The sequence below is a fragment of the Theropithecus gelada genome, chromosome 4 (genome assembly GCF_003255815.1).
Source record: "Theropithecus gelada isolate Dixy chromosome 4, Tgel_1.0, whole genome shotgun sequence".
Taxonomy (NCBI): domain Eukaryota; kingdom Metazoa; phylum Chordata; class Mammalia; order Primates; family Cercopithecidae; genus Theropithecus; species Theropithecus gelada.
The window spans coordinates 46,474,231-46,489,311 of NC_037671.1; positions in this window are offsets into that span (position 1 = coordinate 46,474,231).

Here is a 15,081-nt window from a genome sequence, read left to right on the forward strand (position 1 = left end):
TTCTGATTACAAAGCCCATTTTTTTTCTCCCTTCTGCCCCTACAGAAGTATCCCAGTTCCTGCATTTTCCCATTTCTCTTCCTCTGCCCATCCCTTCCATGTGAACACTCTACACTTACTAGCTATGTGTCTGTGGACAAGTTGCTTGGACTCGCCCTCTTTGTCTATAATATGGAAATAAGTAATATCATCACTAATAATAGGCACACAGGTATAATCCCTCCCTGGCCTCTGCACACAGTCCTCTCTCTAACTCAATGCTGCCCTGCTTTCCACATATATTTAAGTAGCTCAAGCTCCTCCTCCCCCAGGAAGTCATCCCTGATTGAACCAGATACAGTCCCAACGTCCTTAATCCAACTGTCACCTAGTAAGAGCTCAAGTGGTTACTTTTGGCTGAAATTTGAAATAACAATAATGGCTATGATGCACTGAGTGCCTACTATGTGCCAAGAATTCTATGGCCTACTCCATATCCACACAAGAGCCCTGGAAGGCAGACATTGTCATACCCACTTCTCAAATGAGGAGGCTGAGACTCAGAGTAAGGTGACTTGCCCTAAGTCATTGGCAGGTAATTGTCAAGGTCAGGACTGGAATACAGGCTTGTTTGCTATAAAAGCTCTACCCCACACCACCTCCTTCAGAATCCCTTCCTCTTGCCCTCATTCCCCCATACACATTGTGTGTGCACTGCATTTTAAAATTATTTGTGGTTTTAAGTACACAAATAATAGAGGGATATAGTCTCCTTATTAAAAAAAAATTAAAGCACAGAGCTGTGTCACCTTTGACCAGGAACCTTCTACCCTCCCTCCTCCCCAAAGGAACTCCCACTATTACCACTGTCTTGGGTATCAATCATTCTAGTGTTTTCTTGCGGGTTTTCTTTTTTTTTTTTTTTTTTTTTTTTTTTGAGACAGGGTATCTTGCTCTGGTGCCCAGGCTGGAGTGCAGAGAATGCAGTAGTGTGACATCACAGCTCACCACAGCCTCTGCCTCCCAGGTTCAGGTGATCTTCATGCTCAGCCTCCCAAGTGGCTGGGATTACAGGTGCATGCCACCAGGCCCAGCTAATCTTTGTATTTTTAGTAGAGACAGGGTTTCACCATGTTGGCCAGGCTAGTCTCGAACTCCTGGTCTCAAGTGATCCACCCACCCCGGCCTCCCAAAGTGCTGGGATTATAGGTGTGAGCCACTGCACCCAGCCCCATAAATTTTTCTGTATTTGTAGGAAATAATGTTGTTGAGTGATTTTACATAAATAATGTGTGTAGGGCCGGGCACAGTGGTTCACGCTTGCAATCCCAGCACTTTGGGTGAATGAGGCAGGTGAATCACTTGAGACCAGGAATTCAGGACCGGCCTGGCCAACATGGTGAAAACTCGTCTCTACTAAAAATACAAAAATTATCTGGGCATGGTGGCCTGTGATCCCAGCTACGCAGGAGGTTGAGACACCTTGAACCCGGGGTATGGAAGCAGAAGTAAGCCGAGATTGCACCACTGCACTCCAGCCTGGGTGACAGAGTGAGACTCTGTCTTAAAAAAAAAAAAAAAAACAGAATAAAGTGTGTGTATCACTCTTCAACAGGCTATTTCCCATTCAACAATATGTCTTGGAGAGCTACATCTATACATACACCATCCTTTCTCGGAACAGTTGTGTGCTACTCCATGGCACACACGGACTTTGCTTATTTACCCAGGTCCCTACTGATGGCTATTCAGATTGTTTCCAATTCTCACTATTAAAAACAGGCTGAAACAAGTATGTACAGACCTCTCTGGGCACTGTGGTATGTGCTCTGTGCAGGGCAAGGACAGTCATCTCTTCTCATCTGTCACACTGTTAGCAAATACCCCTCACGGGGGTTCTCAACTTGGGAGCCACTGGAGGTTTCAGGGGGACCTCAAATCCCTGAAATTATACCAAAAGTAACCTATGTGTGCTTCTGCATATATGCACTATCTGGGGAGAGGGTCCACAACCCTTAGCAAGTTTCAGGTTTTTCAAGGGCCCACAAAAGCTAAGAAGTACTGGCCTGTATTAACTTTCATACCTTTATGTTCTGGGTAATACGATGTTACCTGCTCAAAAGGACAAGCCGGGCAACATAAAGCCTCTTCTCCCCCTTGTTCTGCCAACAAGTATTCCACCTAGTGTGGAAAGAAAGGACCTCTGGAGTCAGACTCAGGCCCAAATCCTGGCTCCATCCATTACTGTGCAATTTGCGGCAATTAATTAACAACCGAGTCTCAGTTTCCACATTACAAACTGAGGTAAGTCAAACCTGCTTCATAGAGTTATTGTAAGGAGTAAACAAAATGCCTTGCACCAAGCATCTAGCACACACAGTAGGTACTGCTATGTACCTGTGTCCTTGGTTTCCTTTAGTTCTGGCCAAGAGCTTTAGGCAACTGGGACCTTCTCAAGGGCAGCGACAAAGGCTCACCCAGTGTCTGCAACCCCCTTGAGCTCTGAGCCTAAATCTGTCATGGACAAATTAGGAGTGAATATACTGAGAATAGAGTCCTTGTCCAGGCTCTCCGGGTCACACCACAGCAGTGCCACTAGGAGGCTGCAGGACAGGCCCTGGGGCTGGAGAGACTCTGCAGGAGCAGTTCTGACTGAAATAGTGTGTGCATGCAAGTGTGCAGGTGTTGTGTGCTCATATATGTGTGTGAATAAGTATGCATGTTGGAGTGTGAGCCTGTGTCTGTGAGTGTGTATGTGTTGGCGTGTGTGGGTACACTTGGGTTGGGAGAGGCAGAAATCAAAGGGGAGATAAGGTTTCCAGAGAGGCAGCAGCAGCCCCAGCTTCTTCCCTTGAGTGTCCAGGTTGCTGGAACAAATATTCCATTACCTACTGTGCATTAAGCACTGCTCCTGTCCTTGAACTCATAGGAAGACAAAAACAAGACAGTTATGTTCAAGCAATATTTCCAGGTGCCAGCATTGTTCTAGGCACTGGAGATACAAAAAGACACATTCCTTGCCCTCCACTGAGGTCAGACATGACACATCCCTGGAGTCGGTGGCACTTCAGTGAGTAGAGCCCTGTATGGGGCACCCATGAAGAGCTGTGCTCAAGACCAGAAATCATGGAGAAAGGCATAGTTGACCCTGTCCTGGGCAGCAAACCCTTTGAGAGGGGCCATATCCCCTACCCTGCCCTGCAGACTCAGACCCAAAGTATCTGCAGCCACCTTTTCTCCTCCCTCACTTGGCCACCAAGCAATGCTGGACAGAACTCTTCTCTGTTGGGGGAGATCATGGGGCGTAGCACCCTCAGTACGCTGATAACCCTTTCTCCATCCTCACCTTTCCTCTGGCAGCTGGCCCCACCTTTCCGCTCCCACCCTTCCCTCACTCCCAGCAGACAACACCCCTCTTCCAACTAACATACAAGCTTACCTCTCTGAGCACCCAGTCCCCCCACCAGGCTCAGGGAATGAGGGTGCCGTTTCGCTTGCTCAGGTTCTCCTGCTTCCTCCTCTCCTGGGGTCTCCTTCCATCAGTCACCACTGCCCTCCACCCCAACTTCCACTCATGAACCACCACCAACTATGGTGCAGTAGCACTGCAGCCAGGTTAGGCAGCCCAGCGCCACCATTTCCCAGGCCTGGGACCTCAGACAAGTTATCCCACTTCTCTGAGCTTTGGTTCCCGTGCCTGTAGCACAGGGCGAAACCCAGTGATGCCGACAGAACCTACCTCACGAGGCCACTGGGAAGATAAGATTACACTGGGCACATAAAATGCTTAGGACTGGGCTAGGGAGTGTTTAGTGAATGTGATCACTGCTGCTGTAAGCCCCTGACAGCACCCGCGGTATCTGAAGGGTACAAAGCCTCTAGTAGATGGTCAGAAATAGAGTCCAGGGATGGCATCAAATAGTTGTTTACTTTCCCCATCAAACCATCCTTTGTCCAAGTTAGAAAAGCCCCAGACTCGGTCTCCCCAGGGGTCCCCATGCAGAGCCTAGGCTCTCCATCAGGCAGCCTGGTCCCAATTCCCTGGGTCTGGGTGTCACCGGACAACTTCAGGGTAAAATGCAGACCATACTAGTGGGCCTTTTCTTGCTGATGATATGGGTCTCTTAGTAACTTACTATGCCAACATCTTCTTACCAAAGACCTCCTCGAAACAAGGGGAGCACCACCTGTCTACAAGAAGAGTTGCTCAGGTGTCTCCCATCCTAAAATCCTTATGTCAACCTCCAGCTACAGCCTATCTCTCTCCTTCCCTTCTCAGCCAAGCTTCTTGCAGAAGTCACCTGCACTTCCCCCTTCTCACCCCACCACAGGCTGCCTGACCCCACTACTCCACCAGTGACGGCCTGTGGCCACTCCACCTTTCCCTCCAAAGGCCTCACTTCATCTGCTGAGGCTGACCACTTCCTCTTGGAACATCACCTCCTTGGCTTCCAGGACTCCACTTCCCCAGTCCTTCTCCCATCTCCTTGACTGTCTTCTTGACTCCCTAACCAGCTTCATCCTGCCCACCGGCCTCCTAAACACTGGCTTCTCCAGCACTCCACCCTGGCTTACTGCGCCTCTCTCCCCAGCCCCTTGTTGGGTGACCTCATGATTAGCAGCACTGTGCATTTCTGAAGCCTCTCAAGTCTCTCTCCCTCTGTTCTCACGCCTGACCTTGTTTGGTGCATCCCACTGTCAACAAAACACTTGCAACTAAACAAGCAGAAAAGAATTCCCTTCCTTCTCCTCTCTCCCCTCCTAAGAACTCCATAAAGAGCCCCATCCACTCCACCAAGTCAGAGCCCTAGAAGGTACCCTCACCTCCATCCACCTCCAAACTTTCACCAGATCCTGCCTATTCCACCTCAGGGGAAGCTGACCAATTAATTAGCCCAATAGGCTTAAGACTGCAGGTGCAGGGAGGCATGGATATGCTTTATTTCTTGGACATGGCTCAGAGGAGGGGCAGCTCCTGAGCACAAGGGCAGGGCGAGGGGCAGCACAGGCTAGCAGGAGAGAAAGCCCTGTAGCCCAGATCACACACAGTCTCACCAGATCCCCAGTTGTGCCATGGCTGCTGCAGGCATCTCCCTTCCCTGCCTCAGCCCAGGCCTCCACTAGTCAGCAGCTGAGCTGGCCCAGCTCCCCTCCACAGGTACAGCCTGCAGCTTGCCCTGTGCTCACTCCCAACCCTCCACCCCATTCTCCTTCACTGTGAAGCTCCTCTGAATACAAAGCCCACCTCTCAATAACCTATCCCAAGATAATTTGGTTGTGCTAACTTGAATTTCTGAACTCCCTGCCCTGTTCCCAGCATGGTCCTTTCTCCATGCCAAGCTACCTCAACCTACTAAATAGCTATTTTCCCTCAAATCTTTCCAAACTCCTGTCCTCCATCCCTGCCTTGCCCTACGAGTATTATGTTGTTTTGTTTTTTTCTTTTTTTTTTTTTTTTTTTGAGACAAAGTCTTGCTCTGTCACCCAGGCTGGAGTGCAGTGGCACGATCTCAGCTTACTGCAACCTCCACCACCTCCCCAGTTTAAGCAATTCTCCTGCCTCAGCCTCCCAAGTAGGTGGGATTACAGGCACACGCTACCATGCCCAGCTAATTTTTGCATTTTTGGTAGAGACAGGGTTTCGCCATGCTGGCCAGACTGGTCTCAAACTCCTGACCTCAGATGATCCACCTGCCTTGGCCTCCCAAACTGCTGGAATTACAGGCATAAGCCACAGTGCCCGGCCATCTCTTGAACTTACTGCTCCCTTCCTGGCCCCTCACACCATCCCTTTTAGAGGGGTTCTTTGCACAGCAGCTGGGTGATCTTAATAAATGTCCATCTGGGATGGGGAGCCACTGGCCAGTTAAAGCAGGACAGTGACGGGGTTAAAGTCCCAGCACCTAGTGCAACCCACATAGCCTTCCCTGGCCTGGCCTGGCCTGTCAGCCGCCTCAGCCCCACTGCAACCCTCTAGGTACCTCAAGTGGCTGGCAGTTCCCGGCACATCCCACCCGGCATCACACCTTTGGTTTTGGCTGGAATGAAAGGGTATTCCCACTTCAGCCTGTCACTTGACTAACTCTGACTGTCCAGTTTCCAGGCTCTGGGCATCTTCTCAGGAAGCCTTTCTGACCCTCCCGGGTCAGTGTTGCCACAGCACATGGGCTCCTGTCACCTGCTGCAGGAGGCAGAAACTGTTCATGGATCTGTCTCCCTTCTGAGAGCTTCTCCAGGACAAGATCCCTATTTTGCCCATCTGGGCAAACACAGTCAATGTTTGCATCAGTCAGCGTCCAAGCAGGCAACAGGGGAACACTTGAATTAGGATAATTTGAGGACAGTTTAACACAGGGACTGTTAACAAAGGTGTGGACCAGTACAGTGGGTGCTGCAGTGCCCTGACGCCAAGGCCCCAAGAGTGTGGAGCACTGTCTGAGGGGCTGTGACATGTGACTGAGGAGTGTGGTCAGCCCTGCAGGAATGGGAGCCCGCTGATGCAGTTCGTACAGGTCAGCCTCCTGGGGCACAGGGCAGGGTGGAAAAGGGTGAGAGGGACCCTGAGGGACAGATTAAGATGTCCAACCCGGGGCTCAATCAATGTCAATTGAACAGAACTTCACTGATGAGACACCTGAGCAGGGTCACCGACCACTTCTCCAGGGAGAAAATGACATTCCAGGCCAAAAATGTGCCAAGGCTCACCTGTGGGGTCAGCATGGCTTATGCCTGTGTAAAGGCAGCAACAGTACTGACAGGGTTGGAGAAGCAATGAGCAAAGTCAAGGTCTCCAAGTGGGACAAACCCCCGCCTCCAGGTTGAGAGCACCGAGTGGGCAGAGCTCCTCTGCCAGGCTGCAAGGGACTTCTTTGGCTTGGGTTTTCCAGATGAGAAATTGGCTTTGGAGAAGGTGAGTGGTGGCCCTTTGTGGGATGGGGAAGAACCCACACTCTTCTTTCACTTGATAACTCACTCAGCAAACATTAGGAACCCACTTGGAAACGGGTGTTAAGAGCTCCAGGGTGAGCCAAGACCCAGAAAGCCCCCAGTCGGTCAAGTGCAGAGAAGGAAGACTGGCCCATTTCCTTGGCCAGCGTAGATGACCAAGCTGTGGAGTGACAGGAAACAGTGGTGTTAAATAAGGCCAGGAGCCAACCTCCAGCAGGAAGCACTGACCTCAGCTTGGGCCGGAAGGTGCTGACCTAAGAGGCAACTGGAAGTAACTACAAGTATCCACAGTGGTCATCCAACGGATGCTTCCGGAAAGCTATTTTAATAGCTGAGGGAGGGCACATTACCAAGAAATATTTCCACCACAGGTCAGTGCAGCAGAAAGCAGAAATGAGGCCAGGCGGTCCTGACTTCAAATCTCAGCCTGTCACTTGACTACAAGTCCCTTAACTATTCTCAGCCTGGGTTTTCTCACTCATAAATCAGACACAATAATCACACGGCATCGTGAAGACTTGGAAGAGAATATGTAAAGTGTCCAGCACAAAACTGGCACAAAGCAAGCCCTCAATAAATTAGTTTCCTGTCTGTTCCTACTACCATGTGCTACAGACCAAGGCTGGAGAGATGTGGCTTCTACCTCCAAGAGCTGCCTCCAGTGGGCAGCTAGATTGTCACAACAAGTTGGCAGCATGCCAAGACCAGGTCAGAGCCCTGGGATGAAATGTGAAGTTCCAGAAGGAAAAGGAATGCTGCTGTAGGAGAATGGACAGCACTTCATAAAAAACAAAAATGAGGCCAGGCGTGGTGGCTCACGCCTATAATCCCAGCACTTTGGGAGGCTGAGGTGGGTGGATCACCTGAGGTCCTGAGTTTGAGACCAGCCTGACCAACATGGAGAAACCCCATCTCTACTAAAAATACAAAATTAGCCGGGTGTGGTGGTGCATGCCTGTAATCCCAGCTACTCGGGAGGTTGAGGCAGGGGAATCACTTGAACCCGGGAGGCGGAGGTTGTGGTGAGCCGAGATCGCACCACTGCACTCAGCCTGTGCAACAAGAGCGAAACTCCATCTCCAAAAAAAAAAAAAAAGAAAACAGAAAAGTAGGACAAACCCAAAAGTGACTCCAAAGTTGTAAGATCTGTAAGGCAGGACGGTTGCTGGTGCCACTGCTAAGAAAGTCCTGAGAGGTAAGGGCAGAGGCAGAAACCAAAGCTCTGAGAAATGTGACCAGCCAAAGTGACCTGACATGCGAGCCAGCGGCTGAGCCCAAGCTAAAGCTTTGCCCTCAACCCCCAACCCAGAGCACTGCACATGCAATCATGATCCTCCAATGGCCTTGACTGCTGGCCTCAACCCTTCAGTAAGCTGCAGTCTTTCTAAATTTTCCAACACCTGCTCCAGCTGTAGGGCCCAAATCATGGCAATGGGCAGATAAACGGTGAGCAAGTGCATATCTCCATGGATTGCAATGTGGTTTCATTCCTACAATTCCACACCACTATTTATGAACCATCGGCTCACTATGACTCCCAGATGCTCTCTATCCTCCTTACACACAACAGGTCCCACCTAGTCTCACCCTTAAGACTGTCAGCACTTGGGGCCAGGGAATTCTTTGTTGTGGGGGCAGTCTTGCACAATGTAGCATGGCCAGCAGCATCCCTGGACTCTACCCACTAGATGCTGCCCCCAGTTGTGACAACTAACACTCTCTCCAGGCACTGCCAAACGTCCTCAGCTAAGAAGCACTGCCTTATCTCTTGTACAGCTTTTTTCCCCCTAAACATGAAGAGTAAAAACACACTCCAGCTTAAGGGGTTACAGACATCATAGGATACCTTAAACTGGAGTCATAAACTAGAGTTTAATGGGGAAACAGGAAACACTGGGCATCTGGCCAGCGTGGGTGAGGCCCTTGAGATAAGGATCTATGTGGAGATAGGCAACTCTGTCCACCACGGGTCCTTGTAGACACTCCATAATGTCTTAATTTTTACCAAACCCTATACTAGATGTCTATATACGACTCCTAAATTGAGAATACGGATTTTAACTTTTCAGCTCTCATATTTCTGTGCATCTACGACGCATCAGTGACGGAACTATGAACAAGACAGAGACTGCTCCTGAGCCATGGGCTTGCCCAATCTCAAAGTGCTATAAGAAGTGCTATGCTGAGGAGCAACAGGGCTCAGCCGGGGCCCCACAGAGGAAAAAGAACACTGGCCCAACTCTACCACTTACTTCCTGTTTCCTATCTTTAAAACAGGGACACCAGCCCTACCTACTATTCAGAGTTGTCACCAGGCCTGGAGTCACAGAAGTTCTACGCTGGAAGAAACTTTGTAGGACTAAAAGGTGAAGGCACTCTGCAAACTGGGAAGTGCTACACAGAGGTACAGGTCTGCCAGGGGGGTTCAGAAATCACGTGGATCCCAGTGAGGAAGCGCCTACTCAGAAGAAAGAAGCAGCAGCAAGGTGGGCTCTGAAGCTCTCAGACCCAGTGAGGAATGAGGGGTTGGAGAGGTCTTAAACCACAGCTCACAAGCATCCTGCCTCCCTCCGACCCACCAGCACCACATACTCCAACCACCTGGTCCACATGCCTTGGGAAGTCCTGCTCCTCAGTGCAGCTGAGGTTCTCTCAACTCCTCACAAGCAATGCTGCTTCCTGCCCCTGCAGGCTGGACAGGTATGGCCCCATTCAAAAGTATTTTTCAGGCTAGGTGTGGTGGCTCACGCCTGTAATCCCAGCATTTTGGGAGGTCAAGGTGGGCAGATCACTTGAGGTCAGGAGTTCAAGACCAGCCTGACCAACATGTTGAAATCCTGTCTCTACTAATAATACAAAAATTAGCTGGGTGTGGTGGCAGGCGCCTGTAATCCCAGCTACTCGGGAGGCTGAGACAGGAGAATCGTTTGAACCCGGGAGGTGGAGGCTACAGTGAGCCGAGATCACGCCACTGCACTCCAGCCTGGGCAACAGAGTGAAACTGTGTATTGTATCACAGTCAGATGCAGTGAAAAGAGCTGGACTGGGCATGAGAAAACTCGAGTTCTGTTACTTTCACATGTGAAATGTGGGTGGCTCCTCAGTCCCCCAAGTCGACATGGTCATCATGAATGGTCCAAACCACAATGGTGGGAATCCACTTCAGCTTTGTTTTAAAATAAACCGTTCTGAGGCCATAGGTGAGTTAACTCCAACAAAGCCTTGCCCTCAATTATGGGGACCCAGCCCGGAGAAACAAAATCCAGAGATAACCTTGAAACCTAATTTCAGACAAGGATTTCATCCTTCTTTACCTGCAAACCTTTTACCAGACCTGGCAGCAAACTGGTAAGTTAATGCAGTTGGTTGACAGGACGCCAGTGAGACACATGGACAAATGAAAGCCCTGGCTCCCTGACCCATGTGTGCCTGCCTCTTTGCAGACATTAGCCATGGCCAGCCAAGAAGGGCACTGGGTTAGCCTGTGGGCATGGGGCAGCACAGCCCACTCCCTGCCTGGGAAACCCACTGGAGGCCAGGTGTAGTATCCCTTGAGAAGGTCAGCACCCAAAGGTCTCTCTTTCTCTCCTCCTCCTGTGCTGGGCAGCCCCCTGAGAACTGGTGCCAATCAACAGGGAGCTCAGTGGGGAGCAGGGAGAGCAGCTGTGATCACACACTGGATCATCAGTCCAGACTGGCCAAAAACTGTCTCTATTGAGTGTGTAAACACTTGGCCTCAAATCAGTTGCCAATCAAGGTTTCATAATATCCAAAGGTATCACAATTATTCAGGAGTTCTTATGAAACTCCCAAAATAAAATAAGTTTAATTTTCATTTTAAAAATGCCTGTGGTGTGTCTTATGAAACAGCCTGCCATAATACCAAGCAAATGACAACAAATTATTACTGTTCCCAAATCTAGCTGGGAATCACCATCTTTATATTGAAAGTTAAGAAGCAAACTCATCACCACTTTCAGCCCAGGAAGCCCAAATAATTCAGAAAATTACTAATATTTGGCAAAATAATTCAGCAAGAAGGTGTCCAAAATGCTGGGAAGAACTGAATTGTGATCCGTTACCATCCTCCCGGTGGGAAAGAATAAAACAAAAGTCCCACAATTTTAAGTCTGAATTACAAAATTAGAGGAAGAAAAGAAATGCAGCTGCTGGTACAGATTCGAATTTCAGTTAAGCATTTTAGTACAGTATTATATAATTTTTGTCAAAAACAAGATTTCTCAGCCACTGAGAAAGAAAATCAAAGACCATGAGAAGAGGCCAAGAAAGGCAGTAAGAAGCCTGAGCAAGGACACTGAGGAGGCTGCGCACAGGGAGGTTGGAGCGGAACGGCCTTGGGCTCCCACCTGCACAGTAGGATCTCACCCCCGGAGAGACCCCAGCCCTGGCCCTCCTCCTCACTCTGACACAGGAGGAGGCACACCTCCAGTGAATTCTGCCTCACAGTGGCCACTGCCCTCCTAAGTGCAAGGCTGGGCTTGAGAATTTCAGGAGAGAAACTCAGTGGTGAGTGCTTCTCCCCAGCTGCAGCAGCTGGTACTTAGTGGCTCTTAATTTCCCAGCTTTCTGTGCTACTTCCCAAAGGCACACAGGAAGTAGACTGGACATCTGTGCCAGAGGTGACTAGCTTCAGGAGTGCTGATGGTGGCAAGGCCTCTCTGCACATGCTTTGGCCAGGTCCCCCCTCACCTCATCAGCAGTCAAGGGCATATCCCTCAGTGTGGCTGGTCCTTAGGAGTCACACCCATTGGCCAGAGGTCCTGAGCACCAAGCCCTCGAGCAATAAGCTCCCAACTCGAGAGGCTGTGGCTAGTAAGCAGCAGGGTTCCATCTGGAACCCAGGTCTCTGACTACAATAACTAACCTAGAGCTCTTTTCTCACATTTCTTCAGCAGTGGTCTAGCAGAGGGAGCCAGCCACTTCAGCAAAGAAAGTGTGATGAAGTCCATGAACCCAGAGAATAAAGCCCTTTGGCCTGTCAGGGGCAGATTCTTAAGGGCACAGAAAGGGAAAAACAACAAAAGCAAGTTTATACTCATAGGGAAACATAATCTGTGATTATAAATATTTTATGGGCAAAGAAAGCAGCACTGACTGAGAGACTGGGGTGGAGAGGGTGGACAGCAAATTAGATCCCAGCCTGCAAAGTGATAGGGCAGCTGGAAAAGCAGCAAAGCCGAGGCTATTCTGGGCTGTGCTGCAAGGGCCTGCGTCACAGGCCCTGGCCACAGACTTTGTTGAAACCACAGCCTTCCAGTGGTCAGCACAGAACACCTTGGGAAGAAGGTTTAAGTCCATGAAGACCAGAGGAGGGGACAGTGAGGACAGAGGAGAGTCATCTGAATGACTCTGGCAAACCTCAACAGCAGGGAGGCGGGTGAGGGGAGGCAGCACCCTGCAAGCACGTGAAAGGAAGATACTTCCTGCTGACTAAGGGCAGAGGAAGAAGTGAGGCTGACCCCAGAAAGCAAGCAACCTGAGAAGCCAGAGGGCAGCTTGGGTCAAGCTGCCCCAGTGAGAGCAAAGGTCCAGCCCTTGAGCAAGTGGTGCCAGGCTGAGAACAATTCCACCTTCCCTTTGCCTCAGGCCAGGGCTCTCTACCTCCCACAGCCTTTAGGAAGTAGCACAGAAAGCAGGGACATTAAGAACCTGCTGAGCACCAGCTGCTGCCGCTGGAGAGAAACACTCACCACTGGCAAAGCAGGCCCTGGTTTCAATGATTCCTCCTCCTTGACCACATCCAACCACTGCAGCAGAGCATGTCAGCCCTTCTAGAGGGCCAGAAGGAGAGGATATTAGCTCCTAAAATACCCAGAGTACCTTGAATCAGGCTTAGTCAGAGGAGCCCTGGGGAGCGATGTGCTCCTCCAATGGAAGATGTTAAACTAAGAGCCTCTGCCTCATTGCAGTCAAGGCTCAGTGGGCAACGGGCTCCAAGGTGTGCCCACAGAACTCAGGAAAATCAGAACATCAGCCTCTAGGTTCACAGCTAGTAAGAATCGGGTCAAGATGGAGTAGACTCATCAACTACGAAAGGAAGACCCAATGATGTTGTGGGAGGACCCTCGGTTAGAAGTCACAGGATCCAGCTGAGACCAGCTTTACCACTTACTAGCTGTAGAACCTTGAGAAATCACCTCTTACCTCTGAAACTCAGTGTCCTCAGTGTTATTCCAATTTAAGAGATTTATATCCAGCTACCTACTTGACATCTCTTCGATGTCTCAAAGGCACCTCCATTCAGCTTGCCCACAACTGCTCTTCCTCCCTAATCCTCCAGCCTAGCTCCATGTTCAACACAACCAACCATCCAGGTATAGAAGCCAGAAACCTCAGACCCATCCCTGGCCTTTCCCCATTACTATTCCCCATTACTAACCCATTACCAAGTCAACTCCACCTCCTAAAGATGCCCACTGCCCTCCACCACCACCCCAGTCCATATTATCACCTCGCGTATAGTCTATTGCAAAGCACACACTCATCCCTTCTGGCCTCCCCGAGGATCTCTCTGCAGAGCAAATCTCCCCTCCCACCAGCCTTATTCCACTTGCTAAATTACTCTCCAACAGCATCCCAAAGCCCTCAGCATGAGGAAAATCTTCCGAGGGCTCATAAGGCCCCACTTCTCTTTTGGCTTCAACCCACATCATGATCCCTCTTGTGGCTCCAGCCACAATGGCTTTTTCTTCTAGACCTGGCATTTATCCGATTCCCTCCTGTCACAGGGTTTGTGCACATGCCCTTCCCTCTACCAGCAACGTTTCCTCCTCTTCTCTCACCTAGCTAATGCCTATTCATTTATTTCACTATGAGTGAAGTGCACTAAAGTATACAGCTCAGTAATTATTTACAGATGTCTATCCTCATGGAACTCCCACACAGATCTAGATTTAGAACATTCCTGAGACCCAGAAGGTTCCCTCTTTCCCCTTTCCAGTCTACACCTTCCCTACCCCCCAGGTAACCACTACTGACTTCTATCACTGTACATATTCAGACTGCAGCTGATGCAATCCTTCCTCAGGGAAGCTGCCTCTGATCCCACTGAAAAACTCTAGCTCCTTTATCACTGACCCTTGCTACTCTTGGGACTTTGCACTTGTTTGAGGAATTGATTCATGTTGATTTCCCCTGGGACTCTATAAGCTCCAGGAAAGCAGGGGCCACACCTGCTTTTACTCACCTTTGTTTTCTCAGTGCTGACCCATGCAGTCGTGACAATAGGAAATAGCTAATTCCTATTTCTAAAAGTACCTATTGAGTGTTTTTGTTTTTTCTTTCATGTTTTTTTAGCAACATGGTCTTGCCATGTTGCTAAGGCTGGATTCAACTCTTGAGCTCAAGTGCTCCTCCTACCTCAGCTTCCTGAGGAGCTGAGACTACAAGCATGGGCCATCATGCCCAGCCTGAGTGCTTATTATTGCCAGGATATTGTTCTAAGCACTTACAAGTACAAACTCATTTAATCTTCACAACAGTTCTATCAAGTAGTTACCATTATTACATCCCCTTTTACAGATAAGGAAACTGAGCCACAGAAAAGTAAAATAATTTGCCCATAGTCATTAAGTGGTAGAGTCAGGCTTCAAACCCATACAGTCTGGCTATAAGAGCTTGTGTTCCTAATTATTATCCTACTCTGACTCTCAGAAGCCACTGAGATTAGTTACTCATTTAATGAGTTAACTACCTAAGGTATTCTAAATGAATTAATAAAAAAAAAAAAAGGGCTGGGCACAGTGGCTCACACTTGTAATCCCAGCACTTTGGGAAGCCCAGGTGGGCAGATCACAAGGTCAGGAGTTCGAGAACAGCCTGACCAACATGGTGAAACCCCGTCTCTACTAAAAATACAAAAATCAGCTGGGTGTGGTGGTGCATGCCTGTAATCCCAGCTATTCATGAGGCTGAGGCAGGAGAATCGCTTAAATCCGGGAGGTGGAGGTTGCAGTGAGCCAAGATCATACCACTGCACTCCAGCCTGGGTGACAGAGCGAGACTCCGTCTCAAAAAAGAAAAAAAAAAAAAAAAAGAATTTATAAATAAGTTGATGAGGTTCCACTAAAGAAACTAAGGGAGCCTCTAAATCTCCCCAAGCAGATCAACAGATGAAGGAAAGATAACTCACTG